Source organism: Cervus elaphus, chromosome 22 (assembly GCF_910594005.1).
Source record: "Cervus elaphus chromosome 22, mCerEla1.1, whole genome shotgun sequence".
NCBI classification, from domain to species: Eukaryota; Metazoa; Chordata; class Mammalia; order Artiodactyla; family Cervidae; genus Cervus; species Cervus elaphus.
In genome coordinates, this window is record NC_057836.1 from 16,634,793 (window position 1) to 16,658,841 (window position 24,049).

Genomic DNA, 24,049 nt, shown 5'->3' on the forward strand with positions numbered 1-24,049 from the left:
TTTAGTAGCTTTGATCTGGTCTGGTCTCTGGGCATCTGATGCTGGACCTGTGGAGAAATGAATGAGGCCAATTCAGGGCCAAGCTCTTTGTTAGATGTTGCTGATCATAGGCTGCAAAGGGCTGAACAAGGATGATGGGCTGGACCTCAGCCAGCTCGTGACCTTGCTCTTTCCTTCATGCCCTTGTGATGAAGTGGTCTTTGGTGAAGGAGCCTTTACTAATCCTGGTACCATCTATGCAAGGAACACAGATGGTGAGGTGGGTCTCCAATAGTTTGGTATAATATCTCAATTAATTATTTCCTTCTAAAGTTATATAAATCATTTTTAAGTCAAAACTATTTTGTAATTTAGTCACTGATTGGTCTTGAGGGAAAGTTGCTCATGCAAGGATGCTTAATAACTTCCCCAGGAAAGAGATCAACTTAACGTCTTTTTTTTAAAATAGAAAAAGCAGTTTATTGAAAGGTCCTAGAATACTATTGGGCTTCCTGCCTACCAATGCAGGAGACATAAGAGACACAGGTACAGTCCCTGTGTCAGGAAGATCTCCTGGAGGAGGGCATGGCAACCCACTCCAGTATTCTTTTTTTAAAAAAATTTTTTCATTTATTTTTATTAGTTGAAGGCTAATTACTTTACAATATTGTAGTGCTTTTTGCCATACATTGACATGAATCAGTCATGGATTTACATGTATTCCCCATCCCGATCCCCCCTCTTGCCACCCTCCCCATCCCATCCCATCCCTCTGGGTCTTCCCAGTGCACCAGCCCTGAGCACTTGTCTCATGCATCCAACCTGGACTGGTGATCTGTTTCACCCTTGATAGTATACTTGTTCCAATGCCATTCTCTCAGAACATCCCACCCTCACCTTCTCCCACAGAGTCCCAAAGTCTGTTCTGTACATCTGTGTCTCTTTTTCTGTTTTGCATATAGGGTTATCATTACCATCTTTGTAAATTCCATATATATGCATTAGTATACTGTATTGGTGTTTATCTTTCTGGCTTACTTCACTCTGTATAATGGGCTCCAGTTTCATCCATCTCATTAGAACTGATTCAAATGAATTCTTTTTAATGGCTGAGTAATATTCCATTGTGTATATGTACCATAGCTTCTTTATCATTTGTCTGCTGATGGGCATCTAGGTTGCTTCCATGTCCTGGCTATTATAAACAGTGCTGCGATGAACATTGGGGTGCACGTGTCTCTTTCAGATCTAGTTTCCTTGGTGTGTATGCCCAGGAGTGGGATTGCTGGGTCATATGGCAGTTCTATTTCCAGTTTTTTAAGGAATCTCCACACTGTTCTCCATAGTGGCTGTACTAGTTTGCATTCCCACCAGAGATCAACTTAGCATCTTAAACTTCCATTTTCTAATGTGCAAACTGGGAATAATACTGCTACATTACAATGTTGTTGTAACATATTGTACTGCCTTACAATCCACCAGGCCAGTTAAAGTTGCCCTAAGTCAAAGAACAGAATTCTCTCTGCTCTTTACTTCTGCACTTCTCAACACAGAAACTGTTGAACGAAATGTTTTTTATAACAAAATTTTCTTCCTGTTACAATCATGTGTGGTTTGGATTGAAAATGTGACAAATGGTAAATATATCAACATCCTGCCCTCTTGGCCATATCTGATTAAAACAAGAGCATGAGACTTCACGCTCTTCACCTGTCAGCGAGCTCTGGTTTGTCAACTGTATCTTTGGATACACAGATACTTGCTGCATTTCTGCAGTTTTAGAACTGGCTGTCTCAGCACTGCTCTGAAAATGGAGCTGCCTTTGTTTCTGGTTATTGGAATTTACTGCATTCATTGCAGAAAGGTCAAAGTTGTAGTGAACTCATACCATAGCCCTTACCATTTAATAGTATTGAAATGTCATTACAACAAATGATGCAAATTGCATTGTGCTGTTAAGCGCTTACAGCAAGTTGAATTGTTTCCAAAACAATTCTTTTTGATAGGGAGGATTTGTGTAAACACCTCTCAGTACCATTCATTCATTTATTTAACAGACATCATTTGGCATTTTAAATTATCTGGGCATTGGGGATATGGGGTTGAATTAGACACAGAAATTTTCCCAAGTATATTCCAGATTATAAAGCAAAATGAGCAAGTACACAACTTAATTCATGACAGTGCACAGATGGCAAGATGGTTTCATGAGCAGTACAATGGTGGCATGGGCTTCCGGGGTGGCTCAGTGGTAAAGAATCCACCTGTGATACCGGGAAACGTGGGTTCAATCCCTGGATCTGGAAGATCCCCTGGAGGAGGAAATGGCCACCCACTCCAGTATTCTTGCCTGGAGAATCCCATGAACAGAGGAGCCTGGTGGGCTGCAGTCCATGGGGTTGCAAAGTGACTGAGTGACTAGTGCTTTCACTTTCACTTTTCTGTCTGGGGCAGTTCCTTTAAATTATATTTTGTATCTTCTTTAGATATGGTTTATAAAACAGTTGTGCTCAGAATCGTACCAAATCAAACCCTCAATATACAAAGGGGAAAAATGTGAAGTTTAGAAATGCTTCGTCTTTCTAAATTATGTATTTTCTTCTTGGGTCTCCAAAATCGTATTTTGGAGGGCTTGAGTTGAATGATGACTCCTACTTTCTCTTTATTTCCGTAACAACAATCTCTTTCTCTCCCTGAAACATCATTTGGTGACTAGCTGAAATGTAATAAAAGGAAAGGGATTTAGCACATTTTAAAAGCCCCTTATATATACATATTGTGTCTCTGTATCTACGTATCAATATATTCATCTGTCACAATCAATACATCCTTAAATCTACCTAATCTATTTCTTTAGTATCTATCTATATTTCTATTGTAACTTATTTATTTATAGTTCAAACAATGAAATTCTGATGTCTTCATCAACAGACCATTCTAATATATTTAAATATGAAAATAATATTGTGATCATTTAAAAAATACCAAGCCCTTAAGTTTTACTTGACCCTACCTTCCAGGAATTTGTCATTCCCAGCTCTGCCGCCTTGTGGTAATCCTGTAAACTGCACGCTTACAAAGTGGAACCTGATAGCGATTGATATTACCTGAGCAAGGTAATGCTCAAAATCCTTCAAGCTAGGCTTCAACAATACGTGAACTGAGAACTTCCAAATGTACAAGCTGGATTTAGAAAAGGCAGAGGAACCAGAGATCAAATTGCCAACATCCACTGGATCATAGAAAAAGCAAGGGAATTTTAAAAAGTCTACTTCTGCTCCATTGACAATGCTAAAACCTTTGTGTGGATCACAACAAACTGTGGAAAATTTTTAAAGAGAGATGCGAATACCAGACCACCTTACTTGTCTCCTGAGAAACTTGTATGCAAGACAAGAAGCAACAGTTAGAATCAGACATGGAACAATGGACTGGTTCCAAATTGGGAAAGGAGTACATCAAGGTTATATATTGTTACCCTGCTTATTTAATGTATATACAAAGTACATCATGAGCTATGCCAGGCTGGATGAATCACAAGCTGGAATTAAGACTGCTGGGAGAAATACCAACAACCTCAGATATGCAGAAGATACCATTCTAAAGGCAGAAAGTGAAAAGGAACTAAAGAGCTCCTTGATGAAAGTGAAGGAGGAGAGTGAAAAAGCTGGCTTAAAACTCAGCATTCAAAAAGCTAAGATCATGGCATCTGGTCTCATCACTTCATGGAAAATATATGGTGAAAAAGTGGAAACAGTGACAGATTTTATTTTTTTGGGCTCCAAAATCACTGTGGATGGTGACTGCAGCCATAAAATTTTAAAAGATGCTTGCTTCTTTGAAGAAAAGCCATGACAAACCTAGACAGTGTATTAAAAAGCAGAGATATCATTTTGCTGACAAAGGTCTGTATAGTCAAAGCTATAGTTTCTCCAATAGTCATGTACAGATGTGAGAGTTGGACCGTGAAGAAGGCTGAGCTTTGAAGAATCAATGCTTTTGAATTGTGCTGGAGAAGACTCTTAAGAGTCCCTTGGACAGCAAGGTAATCAAACTAGTCAATCCAAAAGGAAATCAATCCTGAATATTCACTGAAAGGACTGATGCTGAAGCTGAAGCTCCAGTACTTTGGCACCTGATGTGAAGAGCTGACACACTGAGAAAGATCCTGATGCTGGGAAAGACTGAGGGCAGGAGGAGAAGAGGGTGGTAGAGGATGAGATGGTTGGATAGCATCATTGATTCAATGGGCATGAATTTGAGCAAACTCTGGGAGATAGTAAAGGACAGGGAAACCTGGAGTGCTGTAGTTCATGGGGTTGCAAAGAGTCGGACATGACTTAGCTACTGATCAACATCCATGTAAGAAGCTGAAACCTTCATGTGTTGGACAAGTGCACTGACATAGTGAGTGGACTATGATTTGACCTTGGACTTTTGTTGTAAAAGTTAATTTTTAAGTATTCAGAACTCAGAAGGCTAGCACCCACCAAGGGCTACATAGAGAACTATGTAGAGACTATACAGAATGTCTACTTGAGTGGAGGGCCAGCAGTGAGCCCTGGAAAATGCCAGGGGTAGAGATTGAAAGGAGCCATTGGCACAGATGTCTCCTCTGCCTGGAAAACTCCAACCCTGCCACTCCTGGGAGAGACAGTAACCTGGACCTGGAGTGGACTGAAAGAGAGAGGTTTATTTTTTCCTTTTCCTTTTTCAAGAAGGTTGAGTGATTCATAGGAGAACAGATAGACTTCCAGGTGCTATATCACAATATGGTAAAAAATGTAATATTTCTGAAAAATAATGAATTCCTATTCTGCAAATATAGTAATTCCTGTTCTGAGTATCAGTTACAAGTAAATAGTCTGAAATGTGGGCAAAAGTTATGTTAAACGATTTTTATGGTAACAGGGTGTGCAGCTAAGTCACTTCAGTTGTGTCTGATTCTATGTGACCCTATGGACCATAGCCCACCAGGCTTCTGTCCATGGGATTCTCCAGGCAAGTATACTGGAGTGGAAATCCATGCCCTCTGCCAGGGAATCTTCCTGACCCAGGGATTGAACCCATGTCTCTTGAGTCTCCTGCATTGGTCAGTGAGTTCTTTACCATTAGATTAATTACATAAAATTGAAGATATGGAATTTTCCTTTCCATCTTCCTTCATATCCTTATTCATTTCTTCCCTTTTCTCTCTGATAATGATTGATAAATTATTGCCATTAATGAAGCTAACTATTAATACAGTAAATCCCTTACATGTGAGCCTTCAAATTGTGAGCTTTCAAAGACGTGGGCATGCGTTCCCATGTCCAAACACGTGAGGCAGTTCACCTGTCTGCTGTCCATTGTCAGGTGCATGCATCCTCTCCAAGTGGTTGTGCTTTGTGTCCTTTCTTGTACCTCTGTAGAGCACAGGCTTCCCTGGTGGTTAACTGTAAAGAGTCTGCCTGACAATCTAGGAGAAGAAGTTACCATCCTTGGGTCAGGAAGATCCCCTGAAGGGGGAGATGGGACCCACTCCAGTATTCTCGCCTGGAGAATCCCATGGACTGAGGAGCCTGGAAGGCTAAAGTCCACGGAGTCTTGAAAGAGTTGGACATGACTGAGCATACATGTATGTGATCCAGGACCCAGTCTCCAGGTCATTTTGAGAAGGAGGGAAAGACCAACAATTTCATGCCCCCGCCTTGATGGTTCCCATGTCACCCTCTCCACACTCACCTGTGAATTCCCATGCTTTTTTTTTTTTTCCTGCTGGCCTGATAATTATTCTTGAGTTTCAAGCCTTCTTGGAGTTTTCTGCTTCCACCCAGAGCTCAGTCCCAGGGAATATCAGTGCTTGATTTCACCAGAGATAGACTACACAGGCCAACCAATCCCACACCTTGACCCTACCAGATCTCACAGATTGTGGGGATCGGCCAGGATGATCAGGGGAGAGAGAATCACTCATGTTTTTTGATGCAACTTTTCTACTCCACCCCGGTCATGGCACCTGGCTCTCAGGGACCACGGAAGCAGGAGGTCAAAGACCGTGTTGCTCATATAAGGAGATGTTGAAGATGCAGAAACTCATTGGTGTTTGAGCTTCAGAAAGTGGCAGATGCAGCCTCCGATAGTGCCTGAAATGGTGAAAGGTGTCGCTATTGGCTCTCAGGAGGGAGGATGTAGGGGATGGTCTATATAGACCCCGGTCGGCACCCTGACGCCTCCTCACAGGCTGATCCTGCAGCTGGGACTGTGACCTTGAGGGCGTGGGGTCAGGATGGCTCTGAGCCGACACCTCTCCCTCCAGGGACTCTGTGTCCTCCTCCTCGGCACCGTGGTGGGTGGTCAAGGTAAGAGCTGCCCCTCTGTCCTGGGTCCACAGCAGGGAGTGGATGCCTTGGTGAATGGAAAGGTGTCTGTAGTTCTGGAGCCGAGCCTCAGTGTTTTTGACCAAAAAGGAGCCACGCTGACTGTGAACACTGGTCCCTCTCCTGTGGGGGGTCCACTGGTCATGGCGGCAGATTATACAGAGCAGTGAGGTTTGGTCTGGACCGAGGTGGGTCACCCTGAGTCCCTCCATGGTCTCCTTTGTTCTCAGGGAGCTTCTAGGAGTCCCAGTGGCTCCCAGTGTGTGGAAGGTCCAGTGACTGAGCTCAGCTGGGACTCTGGGCTGTTCCCACACGCTCCATGTGCCTGGTGTGTGAGCACTGCCCCTGGGTCCCTGTGTTTCCAGTGTCTATGCTCCTGTAGGCTCTGTGATTGTGTGTGTGTGTGTGTGTGTGTGTGTGTGTGTGTGTGAGAGAGAGAGAGTATGTGTGTGAGGGTGAGTGAGGAGTGTGTGAGGGTGTGTGTGTGTGTGTGTGTGTTTAAGGGGGGTGGAGCTTGTCTGTGTGAGAGGAACTGGGCCGCTGAGCAGGGACTGAGTCCGTTGGCCTGTGAAGCACACAGGGTCTCACAGGGCTGGGTGTCATGGCCGCTGCATGTAACCAGATCAGAGACAATCGTGCACCTGCCTGCCTCTCTCTGGCTCCTCTGCCCCATCCCCCAGGCTCCCCTCTGCTTGTTGCCGGGTCTGCCCAGCCCTGGGCTCTGTGAGAGGCTCTGCCTGCTGGCCTCACCTGTTCCTACCAGGTGTCCATTGTGGAGCAGAGGAGCCTGCAGCCAGGAGAGGAGACCTCTTGTCTGTAGAGATCAGTTAATGTGCAGCCCCAGGTGTATAAGTTCCCGAGTCCCTGCCCTGGTCCCCGTGACATTTCCTGATGTGCTGGGGGCCTGGGATGGTCCTTTCCCCTCCCAGGATCTGCTGTGACTCTGTAGGGAGCTCTTTCTGTCTGGTGCCTTCTCCTGTTCCTCCCTGGAGCTGGTTTCCCCTGAGTGAGAGGATGGCGGGGGTCAGGAATGGGGGCTGTGGAGAATCTGGTCTCCAGCCTGGAGGAGGTGGCTCTCTCAGATGTGGGTGCTGGTCTGCTGAGACTCAGTGCAGCCCTGTCTCATCTTAGAGCTCACTGTTGTCCCCCAGACCTCAGCCTCCAGTCCACAGCTCTCTTCGGGAAGCCCCCTCTCTTCTTGTATCTGCTCCTTGAGTGCTGAGCAGATGCTCAACAGTCTCCTTCTGAGGGCCTCTGGTGGGCAGAGGTGGGTTTTGGTTCCATGAGGAGGAAGATAATGGATGTTCTGATACAAGCTCCCTGCCCTTACTAGGCAAACTGTAGACGATTTCCTCAGTAGCTTTTTAAGAAGCAAGAGTGTTTCACCAAAGCAAGCACTCTTTTCATTTTCTTCAAAACAACACCATTTAGAGTTATCCTACTAAAATTTTAGTCTTCTACTTCATACAACATTGAACTTGCTCCCTTTAATATGATAGTCTTGGCTTTTCTGAGCAGCTGATGATTTCTGAGCTGGGCACACATTGTAGGAGTCTTCAGCCTTGAAATTCATGTTGGACGTAGGCATAAAATTATCCTGCAGATGCAATTTATGCCATTAGACACAAAAGCTTAGACTCTCAGTAGTAAATAATTTAGTATTAATATTTTTTATTTTGTAATCTGTTTCTACAATCAGTAATATATTTTGGACATTTTTCTATATCATCTATTCTTTTACACACTAAAATTTTTATTGTAGAATTAAAAAATACAGGATATCATAGAAATACTATTGAAATTTTTAATTGCCTCCAGTTAATTCATTATATGACTGAAATGCAATATACTCACCTAACCATCTCTATTGGAAATTTAGTTGTTTTCAGTGTTTTTGCCATTATGAAAAAAGTTGCTCTGTACTTCTTTACATTTAAGTAAGGACCACCCATAATTGTTTCTCTTAATCATATACTAAAAGTGGAGTTTTGATTTACATTTCTCTAGTAATGAGCGATGTTGAGCATCTTTTCACATGTTTATTAGCCATCTATATGTCTTCTTTGGAGAAATGTCTCTTTAAGTCTTCTGCCCACTTTTTGATTCTGTTCTTTTTTTGGTATTGTACTTCATGAACTGCTTGTATATTTTGGAGATAAGTTCTTTGTCAGTTGTTTCATTTGCTATTATTTTCTCCCATTTTGAAAGTTGTCTTTTCACCTTGCTTATATTAATAGTTTCCTTCATTGTGCAAAAGCTTTTAAGTTTAATTATGCCCCATTTGCTTATTTTTATTTCCATTACTCTAGGAGGTGTGTCATAGAGGATTTTTCTGTGGTTTATGTCAAAAGGTGCTCTGCCTATGTTTTCCTCTAAGAGTTTTATAGTTTCTGGCCTTGCATTTAGGTCTTTAATCCATTTTGTGTTTATTTTGTGTATGGTGTTAAGAAGTATTCTAATTTCAGATTTCCCAGCAGCGCTTATTGAAGGGACTGTCTTTCTCCATTGTATATTTTTGCCTCCTTTTTCAAAGATAAGGTGCCCATAGATGTGTGAATTTATCTCCGGGCTTTCTATCTTGTTCCATTGGTCTACAATGAGGTATCATCTCACATTGGTCAGAATGGCAGTCATCAAAAAGTCCACAAATAATAAATGCTGGAGAGGGTATGGAGGAAAAGGAGCCCTCTTGGACTGTTGGTGGGAATGCAAATGGATACAGCCACTATGGAGAACAGCGTGGAGATGCCATAAGATACTAGGAATAAAAGTACCATCTGATCCAGCAATCCCACTACTGGGAAAGTACTCTGAGAAAACCATAATTGATAAAGACACATGTACCCCAGTGTTCACTGCAACACTATTTACAATAGCTAGGACATGGAAGCAACCTAGATGTCCATTAACAGATAAATGGATAAAGAAGTTGTGATACGTATACACAATGGAATATTCCACAGCTATAAAAAGTAGGTACTTAAGTCAGTTCTAATGAGGTAGAAGAACATAGAGCTTTCTATACGAAGTGAAGTAAGTCAGAAAGAAAAAGACAAATATTATATATTAATGCATATATATATGGAATCTAGAAATATGGTATTGATGAACTTATCTACAGGGCAGCAGTGGAGATGCAGACATAGAGAACAGATTTATGGTCACAGTGGTGGAGAGAGAAGGTGGGATGATTTGAGAGAATAACATTGAAACATATACATTACCATATGTAAAGTAGGTAGCCAATGGGAATTTTCTGTATGACACAGGGAACCCAAAGCCGGTGCACTGTGACAGCCTAGAGGGGTGGGGTGGGGAGGGAGGTGGGAGGAAGGTTTAAGAGGGAAGGGATACATGTGTACTTATGGCTGATTCATGTTGATGTATGGCAGAAGCCATTTCAATATTGTGATTGTTCAGTTGCTCAGTCCTGTCTGATTCTTTGCAGTCGCATGGACTGCAGCATGCCAAGCTTCTCTGTCCTTCACTAACTCCCAGAACTTGCTCAAACTCATGTCCACTGAGTTGGTGATGCCATCCAACCATCTTGTCCTCTGTCATCCCCTTCTCTTTCTTCCTGCCTTCAATCTTTTCCAACATCAAGGTCTTTTCCAGTGAATACTCCAAAGTATTGGAGTTTCAGCTTCAGCATCAGTCCTTCCAATGAATGCTCAGGACTGATTTCCTTTAGGATGGACTGGTTGGATCTCCTTGAAGTTCAAGGGACTCTCAAGTGTCTTCTCCAACACCACAGTTCAAAAGCATCAATTCTTCAGTGCTCAGCTCTCTTTATAGTCCAACTCTCATATCCATGAAAATGTTAGTTTCCACATAACCTCACCAACTTTGTCTTCTTATGAAGTTTTGAAATCTTAGCCTGTTTTTATAGCAAAAACTTGTGTGTATTAACTAACTTAATCCTTTATGTGTGAATTATTTTCTCATGACACTTGTTCTTTTTAACTTGTGATGTTTATCATGTTTTCATGACTTATATGGAGGCTCTTTATACTACTACTACTATGATCTACTACAACTACACTACCACCTATACTGCATTCACTTATATGAATTTATTGGAGTGCACACAATCCTACAAGGCAGAATATACTTTTTATCCCCTGAAATAGATCACTGAGGCAAAGCAAAGTCACTTGCCCAAGCTGAGTCAGTTATAAGAAGTAGAGGCAAGACTTGAACCCAAATAGTTTGGGTGCATGTCCTTGTCCTTATTGAATTATTCGATTTATAGGTTGAAGATGTTTCTTTCAGTCTATTGTTTCATTTTATCTTTCCCTTGTTTTCAGTTTCATGGGATTTTCTTTTTCTTTTCCTTTTGGCTTGTACTATGTGGCATGTGGAATCTCAGTTCCTGAACCAGGGATTAAACCTGCACCCCCTGCATTGGAAGTGCAGAGTCCTAAGCACTGGATACCAGGTAAATCCCTCATGGAAGTTTCTAATAATATTAATTGCCTATTAAAATTTCCTGTTGGTTGGCATTGCTGACTCAATAGACATGAGTTTGAGCAAGCTCCAGGAGATGATGAAGGACAGGGAAGCCTGGTGTGCTGCAGTTCATGGGGTCGCAAGAGTCAGACATGACTGAGCAACTGAATAACAACAAAAATTTCCTGTATTTGTTTCTACTTTCAGAGCCTTGTTATGAGTGTTCTCTTCCACTTCAAGTTTAAGAAAATTATTTTATCCTTACTCTTATAATTTTGTGAATATATTTAAATATATGTGAATACTAAATAACTGTGTAAGTTATTTTGTATATGATGTCAAGTTCTAATTTTATTTTTTCAATATCACACCTGAATTGTTTTTTATCCTTTCCCACTGATTTTAATGCCACAGAGAAATGCACTAAATTACATCATTTCTACGTGTTCTTTTTGGAATTTATTTAGACTTTCATCAACAAATGTTGATTGGTTTAAAAATAGGCTTGTGTGCTCAGATGCTCAGTTGTGTCTGACTCTGTGACCCCATGGACTGTAGCCTGTCTGGCTCCTCTGTTCAGGGTATTTCCCAGGCAAGAATACTGGAGTAGGGTACCATTTCCTACTTCAGGGTATCTTCCTGGCCCAGGGATGGAACCTGCATCTCTTACATCTCCTGCACTGGTAGGAGGATTCACTCGTGTGGTATGAAATCCATACCCTTTGCAGTTCCCCAGATGCTGAGGTCCCCATGGTGATGAATGAAGTGCCCTGGCTCATAAAACTTATAGTCTAGTGCAGCTGGCCACCAAAACAAGAATTTATAATAAACTTTGATAACTGCCATCAGTTGGGACATCATCAGGGTTACTTAATCTAGCTGGGAGAAGCAGAGAAGGTATCCCTAAAAAGGCAAAATTTAAACTTAGACTATTCATTCTAGAAATGAAGTTATTCATTTAGAATTTATAGTAATGACAGTAAAGCCTTATATGTAAACTCATATGCATGCATGTTTAGTATATGTCAATTGTATATAATATAATTTATCTAAATTGCTTATTTCAAGTATTAAAGGCTGAGAAATATATTCCAAACTCCCATTACCATTATTCCTCTGTCAATTTTCCCTTACATTCACAAAAGTTTTAGTCTATATCCCAGCTTTATTGGGATATAATCACCATATAATAAGGTATAAGTGTAAGGTGTACAGTGTATGGTTTGAAATACATATATATATTCTTCAAGGAAGATATACAGGTGGCCAAAAAACATGAAATTATGCTCAACATCACTGATTATAGGAGAAATGCAAATCAAAACTACAATGAGGTATCACCTCACACTGGTCAGAACCACCATCATCAAAAATCTACAAACAATAAATGCTGGAAAGAGTGTGGAGAAAAAGGAACTCTCCTACACTGTTGGTGGCAATGTAAATCGGTGCAACCACTATGAAGAACAGTATGGAGATGCCTTTAAAAACTAAGAATAGGACTACCAACTGGTCTGGCAGTCCCATTCCTGGTCATGTATCCAGAGAAAACCATAATCTGAAAGTATACATGCACCTTGGTGTTTATTGCAGCACTATTTACAAAGGCAAATCATGAAAGCAAGTTAAATGTCAATCAACAGAGAAATGGATAAAGAAGATGTGATGTTATACAATGGGATATTACTCACTATAAAAAAGAATGAAATAATGCCATTTGCTGCAACATGGATGTAGGAGATTATCTTATTAAGTGAAGTAAATCAGACAGAGAAAGACGAATATCACCTGTGTACAGTGGTACATTACTCAGCCACAAATAGGAATGAAATTGGGTCATTTGTAGAGATGTAGATGGATCCAGGGAGAAGGAAATGGCAACCCACTCCAGTGTTCTTGTCTTGAGAACCTAGGGATGGGGCAGCCTGGTGGGCTGCCATATCTGGGGTCGCACAGAGTCGGACATGACTGAAGCTACTTAGCAGCAGCAGCAGCAGCAGATGGATCCAGAGACTCTCATACGAAGTAAGTCAAAAAGAAAAATGAATATCATGTATTAAAGCATATGCATGGAATCTAGAAAAATGGAATAGATGGTCTTATTTGCAAAACAGAAACAGAGACACAGACATAGCGTGGACACTGGGGTCGGGGGAGAAGGGGATGGGATGAATTGGGAGCTTGGGATTGACATATATACACTATTGATACTCTGTATAAAATCGATAACTAATGAGAACCTACTCAGGGAACTCTACTCAGTCCTCTGTGGTGATCTAAATAGGAAGGAAATCCAAAAGAGAAGGGATATATGTATACATATGGCTGATTCCCTTTACTGTACCAGTGGGAACACAACATTGTAAAGCAACTACACTCCGATTAAAATTAATTTTAAAAACATACAAATGAACTTATTTACAAAATAGAAAGATACTTACAGATATCAAAAACAAGCTTACGGTTACCAAAGGGGAAACACTGGGAGTGGGGGAGAGACATAAATCAGGAGTCTGGGGTTAACACACACACACCCTACTATATGTTATATAGCTTTCCAGCATAAACCTACTGTGTAGCCCAGGAAACTCTAATCAGTATTCTGTGATAATCTATACAAGAAAAGAATCTAAAAAAGCATGAATATATATATATATTAAACAAATCGCTTTGCTGTATACCTGAAACTACACAGCATTATAAATCAACTATACTCTAGTAAAATTAAAATATTAAAAAAGAATATATATATTATGGAATAATTACCACAATTAAGTTTCCTAACACATCTACCACATCATATAATTATTTTTTCTGTGTGTGTGTTATGAGTACTTTTAAGGTTGACTTTATTAGTAATGATCAAGAATACAATCGAATATTATCAACTAGTCACACATACATTCCATCCCCAAAGCTTATTCATGTTATAAGTACAAGTTTGTACCACTTGATGACCATCACTCATTACTCCCACCCCCATTCCTGCCTAGGTAACTACCAATTTACTCTCTGTTTTTATGAATTTAGTTTTTTTTAGATTCCATATATAAATGAGATCAAAGAATTTTTTCCTTTGTTTTACTTATTGCATTTAGCATCCTGCCCTCCTACATTAGTTATATGTTGCTGTGCTTCAGATTACTGCAAAACTTGGCAGCTGAAAGAAGAAAACATCTAGCATCACATAATTTCTGTGGGCAGGAATTGACATGATTTACCTGGGTCTCTGACACATGATGTCTCACAAGGTATGATCATCTGAAGTTTCAACCACTCAAACCAACTTACCTGGATGTCAGCAACATTCAGACCTAGCTGGGCTATTTAACTGAGAGCCTCACTCCCTTGCTGGCTGTTGGTTAGAGGACTGCCTCAGGTCCTTGTCATGCAGGTCTCTCCATAATTAGATCATACCATGGCAACTGGCTTCAACAGAGCAAGAGAGAGAGCAAGATAGGTAGCAAGGGGGAAACCAGAGTCATCTTGAATCCTAATCTCTTAAGTGACAGTGATTTTGTTGTTCAGTCACTAAGTCATGTCCAACTCTTTGGGACCCCATGGAGTGCAGCCCATCAGGCTCCTCTGTCCATGGAGTTCTCCAGGCAAGAATACTGGAGTGAGTTGCCAATTCCTTCTCCAGGGGTTTGTCCCAGATCAGGGATCGAAACCTCATCTCCTACATTGATTGGTACACAGATTTTTTTTTTAGACATTGAGCCACCAGGCAAGCTCTTAAGTAACATAGCTTTTGTCAAATTTCATTTGTTAGATGCATGTTACTAGGTACATTGGAGTGTGGGGATTACCCAAAGATGTGAACACAGGTGACAGGAATAACTGGGACACTTTACAGCCCGTTACCCCAGCCCTCTGTTCCTAAGCTGGATGAGATGCTCCCTATGGACAGGGAAGGAGAGGGAGGATTCCTCCCTGGATCCCAGGCCAGGAGCTGTAACTGAGACAGAGAAGCTGGGCCCTGGTAGCCTTGGGCACATCTACAGGGAGGGCAGCATCCAGAGTCTCTGGAGGCCTGTCCTGGGTGGTGTCCCTGGAGCTGGTTCTACAGGCTCATGAGAAATACCTGGTGACTCCTTTCCTGCTTCAGGTTCAGTGTTGGCACATTGGGAGCTTTGAGTTGGCCGTTGTAGGAATATTTATACCACAGAAGTCAAGAAATGCTATTCACAGGGATTTTTTTCATCTTGGACAACTCATTTTTAAATACTTTTCAGCACACCACTGCATGGTCTCCTAAAATCTCTCCTGTGTCCTATGTCTGGTTCTGTCTTGCAGCTCTGGAGCTGAGGCTGAAGGATGGAGCCCAAGGTATGAGGGGAGAGTGGAAGTGAAGCACCAAGGAGCATGGGGCACTCTGTATGTTCAGTACTGTTTTCTGGAGGATGCAAATACATTGTGCAAACACCTGGAATGTGGAGTTGCCATTGATGCTCCCAGAGGGTCTTATTTTGGACCAAGACTTGGCCCTATTTGGTATTTCTATCTTTCCTGCAATAGGACAGAGCCTGAATCAACTTTGAGTATCAATAACTGTGTTCAACCTGATTTTAAAAACTATACTCATATCTTGTCTCAGCTATTGGAGTAGTCTGCTCAGGTAAGTCCTGTCTGGTTTGGGAGGGGATATCCAGCAGGAAAGACCTCAGTCTCATTCTCAGAATGATCATGGGAAAATCAAATCACAGACTTTATTTTTTTTCATTTATTTTTATTAGTTGGAGGCTAATTACTTTACAATATTGTAGTGGTTTTTGCCATACATTGACATGAATCAGCCATGGATTTACATGTGTTCCCCATCCTGAACCCCCCTCCCACCTCCGTCCCCATCCCATCCCTCTGGGTCATCCCAGTGCACCAGCCCCGAGCGCTTGTCTCATGCATCCAACCTGGATTGGTGATCTGTTTCACACTTGATAATATACATGTTTCAATGCTGTTCTCTCAGATCATCCCACCCTCGCCTTCTCCCATAGAATCCCAAAGTCTGTTCTATACATCTGTGTCTCTTTTTCTGTCTTGCATATAGGGTTATCATTACCATCTTTCTAAATTCCATATATATGTGTTAGTATACTGTATTGGTGTTTATCTTTCTGGCTCACTTCACTCTGTATAATGGGCTCCAGTTTCATCCATCTAATTAGAACTGATTCAAATGTATTCTTTTTAATGGCTGAGTAATATTCCATTGTGTATATGTACCATAGCTTTCTTATCCATTCGTCTGCTGATGGGCATCTAGGTTGCTTCCATGTCCTGGCTATTATAAACAGAGATCACAGACTTTAGAGTGTCTTTGGGGGAAGACTCTGGTCACAGTGGTTGGAACCACAGTGGATCAGTGGTTCCTGGATCATTAGGTCCTCAAGAGAGTGTAAGGGCTTGTTTGGCCCCAGACAGTATAAGACTTCAGACCTGTGGACAGTTGGACTCTTCATATCTCCATGATGTGTCATAAGAGGCAGGGAGGTGAGGTCAAATGTTACAAACAAGTACATATGGCCAGTCAGGTTTGGCCACAAGAGAGGATATAAGAGAAGGCCAGGCACACATAGTTTATTATGCTCTCTGATCTTAGAGAAACAGAGTCACCAAAGGCATGAGGGGACCATATCAGGGAGGCTGCAAGGGAGCTGGCTCAAGAAACCATGAGGAGCCAAAAGAAAGAGTCACACAGACAAGTGACAAGTGACAACACTGGGCTCAGGGTGCAGTTACACAAGGAAAAGGCCCAAGGGTATTTCACTGGTTCATTTGAACATCAGTAGACACATTCAGGGCAAGAAGGAGGATTTGTGGCAGCAGCTAGAGTAATCTTACAGGTGCACCTGGTCACCTGGGTGGGGAACTCACATCCCATTAATGGGGGTGTTGACACAACAGGGAAACATGACTAGCAAAACAGGTACTAAGGGCAGTGAGGCCAAGAGGACCTGAATGACTCATGAGATGTGTTCAGTACCAAGTGTGTTTGACCTGTGTCAGGGTGGAGGCAGTAAAGACAGCAGTGAAACTAGGATTTGAGGAGTCAGCACAGTATCTTCCAGAGATGTTTCCAGTTGTTACCACAATGGTGGAAGAGACACCGGAGACATTATTCCCATTTGACCAAGTGGCCTAGAGGAAAATCAAGTATCACAGTGAATTCCTAATGTAGTTGGTTGAGTCTTTGAAAATGTTCAACCATCTGGTGGGTGGGACAGGGGGAGCCCTGAGAACACCTGCAGTAGGTTTCTAGCAGCTCATAGTCAATCAGTTCTTTTGGGGATGATCTCTGCAAAAGTGATTTTTCCAGTCTCACCCTCAGCAGATCTTTGGTGATACTTGTTGAGACCCCTTAAGAAAAGAATTACTTTCATTTTTAAGTTACTTTGAAGTATGGATGACATACAAAAAGCTGTACATATTTAATGTCTACAACTTGAAACTTAGGGAGGTAAGTATACATCTGTGATGTATGATGCATGCTATTCATCACTGCAAATATTTTCTTCTGTTATTATTATTAAAAATAATTATTTTCAAGGGGCATTTGAATTTCAGAAAGAAATTCTTCTTTTAAGAAAACCTGTTTTCTGGCATTTCAAGTAACATTCTTTATTGTCATAATGCCCTAATATGATTACAACTGCAGGTAAACTGGTGGAAACACTACAGCAGTCTCTGTAATCAGCTTGTAAATGAAAATGGAGTGTGCAATGTTTGAACTTTGTGAGATATTGAAGCCTCTAATATTATTTTTTTAAGAAAAATGCTGTCTTGTTGGGCTTGCCAGGTGGCGCTAGTGGTAAAGGATCTGCCTGCCAATGCAGGAGACATAAGAGATATGGGTTCGATCCCTGGGTCAGGAAGATCCCCTGGAGCAGGAAATGGCAACCCACTCCAGTATTCTTGCATGGAGAAGCCCATGGACAGAGGAGCCTTGTGGGCTACAGTCTGTGGGGTCTCAAAAAGTTGGACATGACTGAAGTGACTTAGCATGCAGGCATGTAATGTCTAGATATTAATTTCTGGTTAAGATACACTTGAAAATTAAAAGGGTGCTCTGGCATTTAAACCTTGATAACAGTTTTTACTCCCTAACACTGCTTTACTTCAGGCTTTCACATATTTATGAACTGTTTTGTTTTTTTCCTGCTAATCTCTTCATCTGTTTTATCTCTCTGGTCTATCCCTTCTATATTTTCAGGAACATGTTTTAGTGATGTTTGAGTGAAGGTAGGCCAAAGTGGTGATACAGAAGCAGTAAGAAGAGAATAGCATGCCTGTTCAATTATCTAACTGAAATTGAAGTCTTGGAGTTTCTTCTCAATTTTAAGAAAGTCGATGTGAAAGAGAGCTTCATCCCCTTTACTGGATTGTTGGAAGTGAAGTACTATGTTTAGGAGAAATCCAGAGTAGAAACAATGACACTGAGAAGAATGTAGAGGAGCTTGCATGAAATACAGAGAGGACTTCAAGAGGTTCAGGAGAAGGATTTGGGAGGGGCTTCACACTTTCACTTTCACAAAATGAGGACTGTGGTGCTGAAGTACAAAATGGTGAGGAGATGAAGATGCAAGGATTGCAGGAAGGGAGGCTGGGGATCAACATCCAGGTCAACTCCCACATTCACCACAGCCTCTGCCTTTCACTTCCCTCCTGCTCTCATTCCTTCCTACCCTCTCTGCCTTTATTTTGATGTGGGAGTCGTTTCTGAGCTCCATGGAAGAGCTGGCATTTCAAGGCTGCAATTTTCTTTGTGGGAAGTTTTTGTAGTAAGGATTCTATTTCTTTAACAAATATAAGACTGCTCAGATTTTCCAATTTTTGTGCTATCAAATTTTGGTAGTTGTATTTTCAAGTAGTTTTTTCAGACAAGTTTTCAAATTAGGATAAAATTTTGTTTATATCTCATATCTTTTAAATATTGGTAAGATCTACAAGGGTTTCCCTGGTGGCTTAGCCAGTAAAGAATCTGCCTGCAGTGCTGGAGACCTGGCTTCGATCTCTGGTTTTGGAAGATTCCCTGGAGAAGGGAATGGCAATCCACTCCAGTATTCTTGCCTGGGGAATCTTATGGACAGGAGTCTAGTGGGCTACAGTCCATGGGGTCACAAAGAGTTGGACACGACTCAGTGACTAATACTTCAAATTCAAAGGTCTATAATGTTAACCCCCCTTTCATTTATGGTGGTATTAAATTTGTGTATTCTCTCCTTTTTTCCTTGATTGACTTTTTTTTTTTTTTTGGCTAGAGGATTATCAGTTTTATTATCCTTTCAAAAAAAATTATCAATTGACTTTATTGATTTTATTTTTTGTGTATGCTTCCTATTTCATTGATTTTTGTTAGTTTTAATTCTTCTCTTTTGTTTTGATTTCCTGTATTTCTGTAGATTCTTGAGATGGAATCTTAGATAATTTGCTCTCAGTTTCATTTTCTATTATAGTGTAGGTATCAAGGAAGCATCAAAGTTATAAGTTTTCTTTTAAACACCGTATCAGTTGCATCACACTGATTTTGAAGCCACATAATTTCTTTCTTTTTTTTTTTTATATTAGTTGGAGGCTAATTACTTCACAACATTTCAGTGGGTTTTGTCATACATTGATAAGAATCAGCCATAGATTTACACGTATTCCCCATCCCGATCCCCCCTCCCACCTCCCTCTCCACCCGATTCCTCTGGGTCTTCCCAGTGCACCAGGCCCGAGCAGTTGTCTCATGCATCCCACCTGGGCTGGTGATCTGTTTCACCATAGATAGTATACATGCTGTTCTTTTGAAACATCCCACCCTCACCTTCTCCCACAGAGTTCAAAAGTCTGTTCTGTACTTCTGTGTCTCTTTTTCTGTTTTGCATATAGGGTTATCGTTACCATCTTTCTAGATTCCATATATATGTGTTAGTATGTTGTAATGTTCTTTATCTTTCTGGCTTACTTCACTCTGTATAATGGGCTCCAGTTTCATCCATCTCATTAGGACTGATTCAAATGAATTCTTTTTAACGGCTGAGTAATATTACATGGTGTATATGTACCACAGCTTCCTTATCCATTCATCTGCTGATGGGCATCTAGATTGAAGCTACATAATTTCTTTTGTATTTTATCATTGTGAAATGTTCCTTTTTTCTCTCTGAATATATTCTTTGTTCTATAGTCTTATTAACATAGTATAGCTTTTTCTGATCAGTGTTTTCATGGTTTATCTTTTTTGACCTCTATAATATGTTTTCGTGTTTATATTATGTTTGTTTTTGTATGCAATGTATGATTTTGTCTTACTTTTGCCTAGTCTGATTATCTTGCTTTTATTTGGAATGTTTAAATTATTTAAATTTAATATAATCATTTATGTAGTTGGGTTTATGTTTACTAACTTGCTGTTTGTGTTATGTTTTCTTTGTTCCTATTTTAATCTTTAACTGGATGTTTTTAATATTTTATTTTATGTACTTTATTGGTGTACTAGCTATGCTTCTTTTTGCAGAGTTTACCATTATGTTGAAGTTATTACTCTTTAATCACATTTTTCTTTAAATTATATCATGTCTCTCATTATATAATGTAAGACCTTGCTATAGCATACATCTATTTCCCTATTCTTATTATTTGTGCTACTTTGTCACACATTCTACTTGTAAATATATTATGAATTTTGTAATATAATGCAGTTGTTTTTGTCTTAAATTTTCTAGTCTTTTAAAAATGAGAAAAAGATTTTAAAATATTTACTTGCAGAATTATCATTTAGAACCATTCTTGTAGCTTTGGGGAGATTCAAGTTTTCTTTTATTTTTAATTTCCTTTAACTTTTAGACTGTTAGATAACATTTTTGTGTAGTATAAGTCTGGTGGCCTCAAATTCTATCATCTTTGATTCATCTGAAAATACTTTTTCTTTCAGTTTTGAAAGTAATTTTCAAAAGTGTCTGAATTCTAAGTTAATATTCCCCGCCCACGCCCCCTCCCCCGTACTTTAAAGATGTTTTTGCATTATTGTTTGGCTTGTATTACTTCAAACAAGAAGTCAGTAATACTTAAAAATTTCCCCCTGTACATAGTATGTCAATTTTTCCTAACTACTTTTAAGATTTGTTTTTGTTTATGAGTGGGTTTCAGCAGTATATTATCAAGTGCCCTAGGTGGTTTTGTTTATGTTCACCTTGCTTGAGGTTTGTTTAGCCTCTAGGATCAGGGGGCTTATAAGTGGGTTCATTAAATTTGGAAAAATTCCATCTATCATTGTAAAATATTTTTTTCTATTCATACCTTACACTACATCTCCAAATAACATGCTACATGGTCTGATATTATCCCGCATGCCACTAATTTTCCACTCATATTTTTCTGCCTTTTTTCTCTGTCTATTTCAATTTGGATAGTCAATTGCTATGTACCAAATTTCCAGTTCTTTTATTCTGCAATGTCTAGCTTCTCGTTGAGTTAATCCAGACAATTTTTCATTCCAGATATTGTATTTTCCATTTTGGAAGCTCCATTTGCTTATTTTTTTTTCTAGTTTTTTTCGTCTACTTTGTTTTTATACCTCACTGTGTGTGCTAATTGCTCAGTTGTGTCTGACTCTTTCAGTTCAGTTCAGTTCAGTTGATTAGTTGTGTCCGACTCTGCAACCCCATGAACTGAAGCACGCCAGGCCTCCCTGTCCTTCATCATCTCCTGCAGCTTGCTCAAGCTCGTATCCGCTGAGTCAGTGATGCCATCCAATCATCTCATCCTCTGTCATCCCCTTCCCTTCCTGCCTTCAATCTTTCTCAGCATCAGGGTCTCTTCCAATGAGTCAGTTCTTTGCATCAGGTGGTCAAAGTATTGGAGTTTCAGCTTCAGCATCAGTCCTTCCAATGAATGCTCAGGACTGATTTCCTTTAGAATGGACTGGTTGGATCTCCTTGCAGTCCAAGGGACTCTCAAGTGTCTTCTCCAACACCACAGTTCAAAAGTATCAATTCTTTAGCGCTCAGCTTTCCTTATAGTCCAACTCTCACATCCATACATGACTACTGGAAAAACCATAGTTTTGACTAGATGGACCTTTGTTGGCAAAATCATGTCTCTGTTTTTTAATATGCTGTCTGCTGCTGCTAAGTCGCTTCAGTCGTGTCTGACTCTGTGTGACCCTATGGACAGCAGACCACCAGGCTCCTCTGTCCAAGGGTTTCTCTAGGCAAGAATACTGGAGTGGGTTGCCATTTCCTTCTCCCAATATGCTGTCTAGGTTGGTCATAACTTTTCTTCTAAGGGGCAAGTGTCTTTTAATTTCATGGCTGTGGTCACCATCTGCAGTGATTTTTTAGCCCCCCAAAATAAAGTCTGTCACTGTTTCCACATCTATTTGCTATGAAGTGATGGGACCAGATGCCATGATCTTAGTTTTCTGATGTTGAGCTTTAAGGCAACTTTTTCACTCTCTTCTTTCACCTTTATCAAGAGGCTCTTTAGTTCTTCTCACTTTCTGCTGTAAGGGTGGTATCATCTGCATATCTGAGATTATTGATATTTCTCCTGGCAATCTTGATTCCAGTTTGTGCTTCATTCAGTCCAGCATTTCTCATGATGTATTCTGCATACAAGTTAAATAAGCAGGGTGACAAATATACAGCCTTGACATACTCCTTTCCCAATTTGGAACCAGCCTGTTTTTCCATGTCCAGTTCTAGCTGTTGCTTCCTGACCTGCACACAGATTTCTCAAAAGCCAGGTCAGGTGGTCTGGTATTCCCATCTCTTGAAGAATTTTCCACAGTTTGTTGTGATCCACACAGTCAAAGGCTTTGGCATAGTCAATAAAGCAGAAGTAGATGTTTTTCTGGAACCCTCTTGCTTTTTCAATGATCCAATGGATTTTGGCAATTGGATCTCTGGTTCTTCTGTCTTTTCTAAATCCAGCTTGAACATCTAGAATTTCACAATTAACGAACTGTTGAAGCCTGGCTTGGAGAATTATGTGCATTATCTTGCTAGCTTGTGAGATGAGTGCAATTGTGTGGCAATTTGAGCATTCTTTGGCATTGCCTTTCTTTGGGATTGGAATGAAAACTGACCTTTTGTCTGACTCTGTGCAACCCCATGGATTGTAGCCCTCCAGGCTCCTCTGTCCATGGGATTTGCCAGGCCGGAATAGTGGAGTGGGTAGCTATTCCCTTCTCCAGGGGATCTTCCCAACCCAGGGAGAGAATCTAGGTCTCCTGCATTGCAGGCAGATTCTTTACTTTCTGAGGGCTTCCCTGATAGCTCAGTTGGTAAAGAATCTGCCTGCAATGCAGGAGACCCTGGTTTGATACCTGGGTTGGGAAGATCTTCTAGAGAAGGGATAGACTACCCATTCCAGTATTGTGGGCGTCCCTTGTGGCTCAGCTGGTAAAGAATCTGCCTCCAGTACGGGAGACCTGGGTTCGATCCTTGGGTTGGGAAGATCCCCTGAAGAAGGGAAAGGCTACCCACTCTAGTATTCTGGTCCGGAGAATTCCATGGACCATATAGTCCATGGGATTGCAAAGAGTTGGACACGACTGAGCAACTTTCACTTCACTTCTCTACCTTCTGAGCCACCAGAAAAGCCCAAGGTATATTTATATTAGAGGTTTAAAGACCTTGTCAGCCAATTCAATCACCTCTGTAATTTCTGAATTTGCTTTTAATGATTTACCATTTTGCAGGTTATATTTTTCTTTTTAGAAGTCTAGTAGTTTTTTGACTGGAAGCCAGACATTGCTAGGCAGTCTTATACTGACGGGACCAGCCAGCAAAGAGAACAAGTCCCGGTCGCAACAGCACAGAAGCCTGAGAAAAAGAACCGAAAGTAAAGGATGGGGTCGAGAGGACTGAATGCTCTTGAGGCAAGTCAGTGATTTTATTGAGTAAAACAGCTACCTTTATACTAGTACAAGCAGAAAACATAGTTCATAAAAATGCCATCTGGTTTTTGTCACATCAGTACAATTCTTTGTCTTAAGTGATTGCAGAAGCTTACATTCTTTTTTTAACATTCCAAGATAAACTACTAAGTGAAGGTCACTACTATGTTTTTCTCAAGGAAGAACAAAGGAGACCCGGCAAATGTTTTACTACTTTATCATGGGGTGGCGGGACAGGGAATGGCCTTTTTCAAGGCTTTCCTAGGGCCTTTTTGGGCCTTGAGCAGGCCGGCTCCCCGCATTATACCAGAAAGAACTGTTGTTCAGTTGCTAAGACATGTCTAACTCTTTGTGGCCCCTAAGATTGCATTATGCC

General features: G+C 40.8%; 1 pseudogene; it reads left to right on the forward strand.

Annotated features, from left to right (window-relative positions):
• The first annotated feature begins 6,232 nt into the window (after positions 1-6,232).
• The window catches only part of LOC122679861, a 50,387-nt pseudogene continuing 32,570 nt past the window's right edge, over positions 6,233-24,049 (forward strand).